Source organism: Protopterus annectens, chromosome 10.part0 (genome assembly GCF_019279795.1).
Source record: "Protopterus annectens isolate FY-2018-M chromosome 10.part0, PAN1.0, whole genome shotgun sequence".
Classification (NCBI taxonomy): domain Eukaryota; kingdom Metazoa; phylum Chordata; order Ceratodontiformes; family Protopteridae; genus Protopterus; species Protopterus annectens.
In genome coordinates, this window is record NC_056744.1 from 1,842,190,665 (window position 1) to 1,842,202,865 (window position 12,201).

Genomic DNA, 12,201 nt, shown 5'->3' on the forward strand with positions numbered 1-12,201 from the left:
ATTACAATTAAAGGAGAATGCAATGAATATAACAACTGAATGATACAATTAAAGGAGAATGCAATGAATATAACAACTGAATGATACAATTAAAGGAGAATGCAATGAATATAACAACTGAATGATACAATTAAAGGAGAATGCAATGAATATAACAACTGAATGATACAATTAAAGGAGAATGCAATGAATATAACAACTGAATGATACAATTAAAGGAGAATGCAATGAATATAACAACTGAATGATACAATTAAAGGAGAATGCAATGAATATAACAACTGAATGATACAATTAAAGGAGAATGCAATGAATATAACAACTGAATGATACAATTAAAGGAGAATGCAATGAATATAACAACTGAATGATACAATTAAAGGAGAATGCAATGAATATAACAACTGAATGATACAATTAAAGGAGAATGCAATGAATATAACAACTGAATGATACAATTAAAGGAGAATGCAATGAATATAACAACTGAATGATACAATTAAAGGAGAATGCAATGAATATAACAACTGAATGATACAATTAAAGGAGAATGCAATGAATATAACAACTGAATGATACAATTAAAGGAGAATGCAATGAATATAACAACTGAATGATACAATTAAAGGAGAATGCAATGAATATAACAACTGAATGATACAATTAAAGGAGAATGCAATGAATATAACAACTGAATGATACAATTAAAGGAGAATGCAATGAATATAACAACTGAATGATACAATTAAAGGAGAATGCAATGAATATAACAACTGAATGATACAATTAAAGGAGAATGCAATGAATATAACAACTGAATGATACAATTAAAGGAGAATGCAATGAATATAACAACTGAATGATACAATTAAAGGAGAATGCAATGAATATAACAACTGAATGATACAATTAAAGGAGAATGCAATGAATATAACAACTGAATGATACAATTAAAGGAGAATGCAATGAATATAACAACTGAATGATACAATTAAAGGAGAATGCAATGAATATAACAACTGAATGATACAATTAAAGGAGAATGCAATGAATATAACAACTGAATGATACAATTAAAGGAGAATGCAATGAATATAACAACTGAATGATACAATTAAAGGAGAATGCAATGAATATAACAACTGAATGATACAATTAAAGGAGAATGCAATGAATATAACAACTGAATGATACAATTAAAGGAGAATGCAATGAATATAACAACTGAATGATACAATTAAAGGAGAATGCAATGAATATAACAACTGAATGATACAATTAAAGGAGAATGCAATGAATATAACAACTGAATGATACAATTAAAGGAGAATGCAATGAATATAACAACTGAATGATACAATTAAAGGAGAATGCAATGAATATAACAACTGAATGATACAATTAAAGGAGAATGCAATGAATATAACAACTGAATGATACAATTAAAGGAGAATGCAATGAATATAACAACTGAATGATACAATTAAAGGAGAATGCAATGAATATAACAACTGAATGATACAATTAAAGGAGAATGCAATGAATATAACAACTGAATGATACAACTAAAGGAGAATGCAATGAATATAACAACTGAATGATACAATTAAAGGAGAATGCAATGAATATAACAACTGAATGATACAATTAAAGGAGAATGCAATGAATATAACAACTGAATGATACAATTAAAGGAGAATGCAATGAATATAACAACTGAATGATACAATTAAAGGAGAATGCAATGAATATAACAACTGAATGATACAATTAAAGGAGAATGCAATGAATATAACAACTGAATGATACAATTAAAGGAGAATGCAATGAATATAACAACTGAATGATACAATTAAAGGAGAATGCAATGAATATAACAACTGAATGATACAATTAAAGGAGAATGCAATGAATATAACAACTGAATGATACAATTAAAGGAGAATGCAATGAATATAACAACTGAATGATACAATTAAAGGAGAATGCAATGAATATAACAACTGAATGATACAATTAAAGGAGAATGCAATGAATATAACAACTGAATGATACAATTAAAGGAGAATGCAATGAATATAACAACTGAATGATACAATTAAAGGAGAATGCAATGAATATAACAACTGAATGATACAATTAAAGGAGAATGCAATGAATATAACAACTGAATGATACAATTAAAGGAGAATGCAATGAATATAACAACTGAATGATACAATTAAAGGAGAATGCAATGAATATAACAACTGAATGATACAATTAAAGGAGAATGCAATGAATATAACAACTGAATGATACAATTAAAGGAGAATGCAATGAATATAACAACTGAATGATACAATTAAAGGAGAATGCAATGAATATAACAACTGAATGATACAATTAAAGGAGAATGCAATGAATATAACAACTGAATGATACAATTAAAGGAGAATGCAATGAATATAACAACTGAATGATACAATTAAGGAGAGAATGCAATGAATATAACAACTGAATGATACAATTAAAGGAGAATGCAATGAATATAACAACTGAATGATACAATTAAAGGAGAATGCAATGAATATAACAACTGAATGATACAATTAAAGGAGAATGCAATGAATATAACAACTGAATGATACAATTAAAGGAGAATGCAATGAATATAACAACTGAATGATACAATTAAAGGAGAATGCAATGAATATAACAACTGAATGATACAATTAAAGGAGAATGCAATGAATATAACAACTGAATGATACAATTAAAGGAGAATGCAATGAATATAACAACTGAATGATACAATTAAAGGAGAATGCAATGAATATAACAACTGAATGATACAATTAAAGGAGAATGCAATGAATATAACAACTGAATGATACAATTAAAGGAGAATGCAATGAATATAACAACTGAATGATACAATTAAAGGAGAATGCAATGAATATAACAACTGAATGACACAATTAAAAGAGAATGCAATGAATATAACAACTGAATGATACAATTAAAGGAGAATGCCATGAATATAACAACTGAATGATACAATTAAAGGAGAATGCAATGAATATAACAACTGAATGATACAATTAAAGGAGAATGCAATGAATATAACAACTGAATGATACAATTAAAGGAGAATGCAATGAATATAACAACTGAATGATACAATTAAAGGAGAATGCAATGAATTTAACAAATGAATGATACAATTAAAGGAGAATGCAATGAATATAACAACTGAATGATACAATTAAAGGAGAATGCAATGAATATAACAACTGAATGATACAATTAAAGGAGAATGCAATGAATATAACAACTGAATGATACAATTAAAGGAGAATGCAATGAATATAACAACTGAATGATACAATTAAAGGAGAATGCAATGAATATAACAACTGAATGATACAATTAAAGGAGAATGCAATGAATATAACAACTGAATGATACAATTAAAGGAGAATGCAATGAATATAACAACTGAATGATACAATTAAAGGAGAATACAATGAATATAACAACTGAATGATACAATTAAAGGAGAATGCAATGAATATAACAACTGAATGATACAATTAAAGGAGAATGCAATGAATATAACAACTGAATGATACAATTAAAGGAGAATGCAATGAATATAACAACTGAATGATACAATTAAAAGAGAATGCAATGAATATAACAACTGAATGACACAATTAAAGGAGAATGCAATGAATATAACAACTGAATTATACAATTAAAGGAGAATGCAATGAATATAACAACTGAATGATACAATTAAAGGAGAATGCAATGAATATAACAACTGAATGATACAATTAAAGGAGAATGCAATGAATATAACAACTGAATGATACAATTAAAGGAGAATGCAATGAATATAACAACTGAATGATACAATTAAAGGAGAATGCAATGAATATAACAACTGAATGATACAATTAAAGGAGAATGCAATGAATATAACAACTGAATGATACAATTAAAGGAGAATGCAATGAATATAACAACTGAATGATACAATTAAAGGAGAATGCAATGAATATAACAACTGAATGATACAATTAAAGGAGAATGCAATGAATATAACAACTGAATGATACAATTAAAGGAGAATGCAATGAATATAACAACTGAATGATACAATTAAAGGAGAATGCAATGAATATAACAACTGAATGATACAATTAAAGGAGAATGCAATGAATATAACAACTGAATGATACAATTAAAGGAGAATGCAATGAATATAACAACTGAATGATACAATTAAAGGAGAATGCAATGAATATAACAACTGAATGATACAATTAAAGGAGAATGCAATGAATATAACAACTGAATGATACAATTAAAGGAGAATGCAATGAATATAACAACTGAATGATACAATTAAAGGAGAATGCAATGAATATAACAACTGAATGATACAATTAAAGGAGAATGCAATGAATATAACAACTGAATGATACAATTAAAGGAGAATGCAATGAATATAACAACTGAATGATACAATTAAAGGAGAATGCAATGAATATAACAACTGAATGATACAATTAAAGGGGAATGCAATGAATATAACAACTGAATGATACAATTAAAGGAGAATGCAATGAATATAACAACTGAATGATACAATTAAAGGAGAATGCAATGAATATAACAGCTGAATGATACAATTAAAGGAGAATGCAATGAATATAACAACTGAATGATACAATTAAAGGAGAATGCAATGAATATTACAACTGCATTATACAATTAAAGGAGAATGCAATGAATATAACAACTGAATGATACAATTAAAGGAGAATGCAATGAATATAACAACTGAATGATACAATTAAAGGAGAATGCAATGAATATAACAACTGAATGATACAATTAAAGGAGAATGCAATGAATATAACAACTGAATGATACAATTAAAGGAGAATGCAATGAATATAACAACTGAATGATACAATTAAAGGAGAATGCAATGAATATAACAACTGAATGATACAATTAAAGGAGAATGCAATGAATATAACAACTGAATGATACAATTAAAGGAGAATGCAATGAATATAACAACTGAATGATACAATTAAAGGAGAATGCAATGAATATAACAACTGAATGATACAATTAAAGGAGAATGCAATGAATATAACAACTGAATGATACAATTAAAGGAGAATGCAATGAATATAACAACTGAATGATACAATTAAAGGAGAATGCAATGAATATAACAACTGAATGATACAATTAAAGGAGAATGCAATGAATATAACAACTGAATGATACAATTAAAGGAGAATGCAATGAATATAACAACTGAATGATACAATTAAAGGAGAATGCAATGAATATAACAACTGAATGATACAATTAAAGGAGAATGCAATGAATATAACAACTGAATGATACAATTAAAGGAGAATGCAATGAATATAACAACTGAATGATACAATTAAAGGAGAATGCAATGAATATAACAACTGAATGATACAATTAAAGGAGAATGCAATGAATATAACAACTGAATGATACAATTAAAGGAGAATGCAATGAATAATTAAAGGAGAATGCAATGAATATAACAACTGAATGATACAATTAAAGGAGAATGCAATGAATATAACAACTGAATGATACAATTAAAGGAGAATGCAATGAATATAACAACTGAATGATACAATTAAAGGAGAATGCAATGAATATAACAACTGAATGATACAATTAAAGGAGAATGCAATGAATATAACAACTGAATGATACAATTAAAGGAGAATGCAATGAATATAACAACTGAATGATACAATTAAAGGAGAATGCAATGAATATAACAACTGAATGATACAATTAAAGGAGAATGCAATGAATATAACAACTGAATGATACAATTAAAGGAGAATGCAATGAATATAACAACTGAATGATACAATTAAAGGAGAATGCAATGAATATAACAACTGAATGATACAATTAAAGGAGAATGCAATGAATATAACAACTGAATGATACAATTAAAGGAGAATGCAATGAATATAACAACTGAATGATACAATTAAAGGAGAATGCAATGAATATAACAACTGAATGATACAATTAAAGGAGAATGCAATGAATATAACAACTGAATGATACAATTAAAGGAGAATGCAATGAATATAACAACTGAATGATACAATTAAAGGAGAATGCAATGAATATAACAACTGAATGATACAATTAAAGGAGAATGCAATGAATATAACAACTGAATGATACAATTAAAGGAGAATGCAATGAATATAACAACTGAATGATACAATTAAAGGAGAATGCAATGAATATAACAACTGAATGATACAATTAAAGGAGAATGCAATGAATATAACAACTGAATGATACAATTAAAGGAGAATGCAATGAATATAACAACTGAATGATACAATTAAAGGAGAATGCAATGAATATAACAACTGAATGATACAATTAAAGGAGAATGCAATGAATATAACAACTGAATGATACAATCAAAGCAGAATGCAATGTATATAACAACTGAATGATACAATTAAAGGAGAATGCAATGAATATAACAACTGAATGATACAATTAAAGGAGAATGCAATGAATATAACAACTGAATGATACAATTAAAGGAGAATGCAATGAATATAACAACTGAATGATACAATTAAAGGAGAATGCAATGAATATAACAACTGAATGATACAATTAAAGGAGAATGCAATGAATATAACAACTGAATGATACAATTAAAGGAGAATGCAATGAATATAACAACTGAATGATACAATTAAAGGAGAATGCAATGAATATAACAACTGAATGATACAATTAAAGGAGAATGCAATGAATATAACAACTGAATGATACAATTAAAGGAGAATGCAATGAATATAACAACTGAATGATACAATTAAAGGAGAATGCAATGAATATAACAACTGAATGATACAATTAAAGGAGAATGCAATGAATATAACAACTGAATGATACAATTAAAGGAGAATGCAATGAATATAACAACTGAATGATACAATTAAAGGAGAATGCAATGAATATAACAACTGAATGATACAATTAAAGGAGAATGCAATGAATATAACAACTGAATGATACAATTAAAGGAGAATGCAATGAATATAACAACTGAATGATACAATTAAAGGAGAATGCAATGAATATAACAACTGAATGATACAATTAAAGGAGAATGCAATGAATATAACAACTGAATGATACAATTAAAGGAGAATGCAATGAATATAACAACTGAATGATACAATTAAAGGAGAATGCAATGAATATAACAACTGAATGATACAATTAAAGGAGAATGCAATGAATATAACAACTGAATGATACAATTAAAGGAGAATGCAATGAATATAACAACTGAATGATACAATTAAAGGAGAATGCAATGAATATAACAACTGAATGATACAATTAAAGGAGAATGCAATGAATATAACAACTGAATGATACAATTAAAGGAGAATGCAATGAATATAACAACTGAATGATACAATTAAAGGAGAATGCAATGAATATAACAACTGAATGATACAATTAAAGGAGAATGCAATGAATATAACAACTGAATGATACAATTAAAGGAGAATGCAATGAATATAACAACTGAATGATACAATTAAAGGAGAATGCAATGAATATAACAACTGAATGATACAATTAAAGGAGAATGCAATGAATATAACAACTGAATGATACAATTAAAGGAGAATGCAATGAATATAACAACTGAATGATACAATTAAAGGAGAATGCAATGAATATAACAACTGAATGATACAATTAAAGGAGAATGCAATGAATATAACAACTGAATGATACAATTAAAGGAGAATGCAATGAATATAACAACTGAATGATACAATTAAAGGAGAGAATGCAATGAATATAACAACTGAATGATACAATTAAAGGAGAATGCAATGAATATAACAACTGAATGATACAATTAAAGGAGAATGCAATGAATATAACAACTGAATGACACAATTAAAGGAGAATGCAATGAATATAACAACTGAATGATACAATTAAAGGAGAATGCAATGAATATAACAACTGAATGATACAATTAAAGGAGAATGCAATGAATATAACAATGAATATTACAACTGAATGATACAATTAAAGGAGAATGCAATGAATATAACAACTGAATGATACAATTAAAGGAGAATGCAATGAATATAACAACTGAATGATACAATTAAAGGAGAATGCAATGAATATAACAACTGAATGATACAATTAAAGGAGAATGCAATGAATATAACAACTGAATGATACAATTAAAGGAGAATGCAATGAATATAACAACTGAATGATACAATTAAAGGAGAATGCAATGAATATAACAACTGAATGATACAATTAAAGGAGAATGCAATGAATATAACAACTGAATGATACAATTAAAGGAGAATGCAATGAATATAACAACTGAATGATACAATTAAAGGAGAATGCAATGAATATAACAACTGAATGATACAATTAAAGGAGAATGCAATGAATATAACAACCGAATGATACAATTAAAGTAGAATGCAATGAATATAACAACTGAATGATACAATTAAAGGAGAATGCAATGAATATAACAACTGAATGATACAATTAAAGGAGAATGCAATGAATATAACAACTGAATGATACAATTAAAGGAGAATGCAATGAATATAACAACTGAATGATACAATTAAAGGAGAATGCAATGAATATAACAACTGAATGATACAATTAAAGGAGAATGCAATGAATATAAAACTTTATGATACAATTAAAGGAGAATGCAATGAATATAACAACTGAATGATACAATTAAAGGAGAATGCAATGAATATAACAACTGAATGATACAATTAAAGGAGAATGCAATGAATATAACAACTGAATGATACAATTAAAGGAGAATGCAATGAATATAACAACTGAATGATACAATTAAAGGAGAATGCAATGAATATAACAACTGAATGATACAATTAAAGGAGAATGCAATGAATATAACAACTGAATGATACAATTAAAGGAGAATGCAATGAATATAACAACTGAATGATACAATTAAAGGAGAATGCAATGAATATAACAACTGAATGATACAATTAAAGTAGAATGCAATGAATATAACAACTGAATGATACAATTAAAGGAGAATGCAATGAATATAACAACTGAATGATACAATTAAAGGAGAATGCAATGAATATAACAACTGAATGATACAATTAAAGGAGAATGCAATGAATATAACAACTGAATGATACAACTAAAGGAGAATGCAATGATAATAACAACTGAATGATACAATTAAAGGAGAATGCAATGAATATACCAACTGAATGATACAATTAAAGGAGAATGCAATGAATATAACAACTGAATGATACAATTAAAGGAGAATGCAATGAATATAACAACTGAATGATACAATTAAAGGAGAATGCAATGAATATAACAACTGAATGATACAATTAAAGGAGAATGCAATGAATATAACAACTGAATGATACAATTAAAGGAGAATGCAATGAATATAACAACTGAATGATACAATTAAAGGAGAATGCAATGAATATAACAACTGAATGATACAATTAAAGGAGAATGCAATGAATATAACAACTGAATGATACAATTAAAGGAGAATGCAATGAATATAACAACTGAATGATACAATTAAAGGAGAATGCAATGAATATAACAACTGAATGATACAATTAAAGGAGAATGCAATGAATATAACAACTGAATGATACAATTAAAGGAGAATGCAATGAATATAACAACTGAATGATACAATTAAAGGAGAATGCAATGAATATAACAACTGAATGATACAATTAAAGGAGAATGCAATGAATATAACAACGGAATGATACAATTAAAGAATTAAAGGAGAATGCAATGAATATAACAACTGAATGATACAATTAAAGGAGAATGCAATGAATATAACAACTGAATGATACAATTAAAGGAGAATGCAATGAATATAACAACTGAATGATACAATTAAAGGAGAATGCAATGAATATAACAACTGAATGATACAATTAAAGGAGAATGCAATGAATATAACAACTGAATGATACAATTAAAGGAGAATGCAATGAATATAACAACTGAATGATACAATTAAAGGAGAATGCAATGAATATAACAACTGAATGATACAATTAAAGGAGAATGCAATGAATATAACAACTGAATGATACAATTAAAGGAGAATGCAATGAATATAACAACTGAATGATACAATTAAAGGAGAATGCAATGAATATAACAACTGAATGATACAATTAAAGGAGAATGCAATGAATATAACAACTGAATGATACAATTAAAGGAGAATGCAATGAATATAACAACTGAATGATACAATTAAAGGAGAATGCAATGAATATAACAACTGAATGATACAATTAAAGGAGAATGCAATGAATATAACAACTGAATGATACAATTAAAGGAGAATGCAATGAATATAACAACTGAATGATACAATTAAAGGAGAATGCAATGAATATAACAACTGAATGATACAATTAAAGGAGAATGCAATGAATATAACAACTGAATGATACAATTAAAGGAGAATGCAATGAATATAACAACTGAATGATACAATTAAAGGAGAATGCAATGAATATAACAACTGAATGATACAATTAAAAGGAGAATGCAATGAATATAACAACTGAATGATACAATTAAAGGAGAATGCAATGAATATAACAACTGAATGATACAATTAAAGGAGAATGCAATGAATATAACAACTGAATGATACAATTAAAGGAGAATGCAATGAATATAACAACTGAATGATACAATTAAAGGAGAATGCAATGAATATAACAACTGAATGATACAATTAAAGGAGAATGCAATGAATATAACAACTGAATGATACAATTAAAGGAGAATGCAATGAATATAACAACTGAATGATACAATTAAAGGAGAATGCAATGAATATAACAACTGAATGATACAATTAAAGGAGAATGCAATGAATATAACAACTGAATGATACAATTAAAGGAGAATGCAATGAATATAACAACTGAATGATACAATTAAAGGAGAATGCAATGAATATAACAACTGAATGATACAATTAAAGGAGAATGCAATGAATATAACAACTGAATGATACAATTAAAGGAGAATGCAATGAATATAACAACTGAATGATACAATTAAAGGAGAATGCAATGAATATAACAACTGAATGATACAATTAAAGGAGAATGCAATGAATATAACAACTGAATGATACAATTAAAGGAGAATGCAATGAATATAACAACTGAATGATACAATTAAAGGAGAATGCAATGAATATAACAACTGAATGATACAATTAAAGGAGAATGCAATGAATATAACAACTGAATGATACAATTAAAGGAGAATGCAATGAATATAACAACTGAATGATACAATTAAAGGAGAATGCAATGAATATAACAACTGAATGATACAATTAAAGGAGAATGCAATGAATATAACAACTGAATGATACAATTAAAGGAGAATGCAATGAATATAACAACTGAATGATACAATTAAAGGAGAATGCAATGAATATAACAACTGAATGATACAATTAAAGGAGAATGCAATGAATATAACAACTGAATGATACAATTAAAGGAGAATGCAATGAATATAACAACTGAATGATACAATTAAAGGAGAATGCAATGAATATAACAACTGAATGATACAATTAAAGGAGAATGCAATGAATATAACAACTGAATGATACAATTAAAGGAGAATGCAATGAATATAACAACTGAATGATACAATTAAAGGAGAATGCAATGAATATAACAACTGAATGATACAATTAAAGGAGAATGCAATGAATATAACAACTGAATGATACAATTAAAGGAGAATGCAATGAATATAACAACTGAATGATACAATTAAAGGAGAATGCAATGAATATAACAACTGAATGATACAATTAAAGGAGAATGCAATGAATATAACAACTGAATGATACAATTAAAGGAGAATGCAATGAATATAACAACTGAATGATACAATTAAAGGAGAATGCAATGAATATAACAACTGAATGATACAATTAAAGGAGAATGCAATGAATATAACAACTGAATGATACAATTAAAGGAGAAT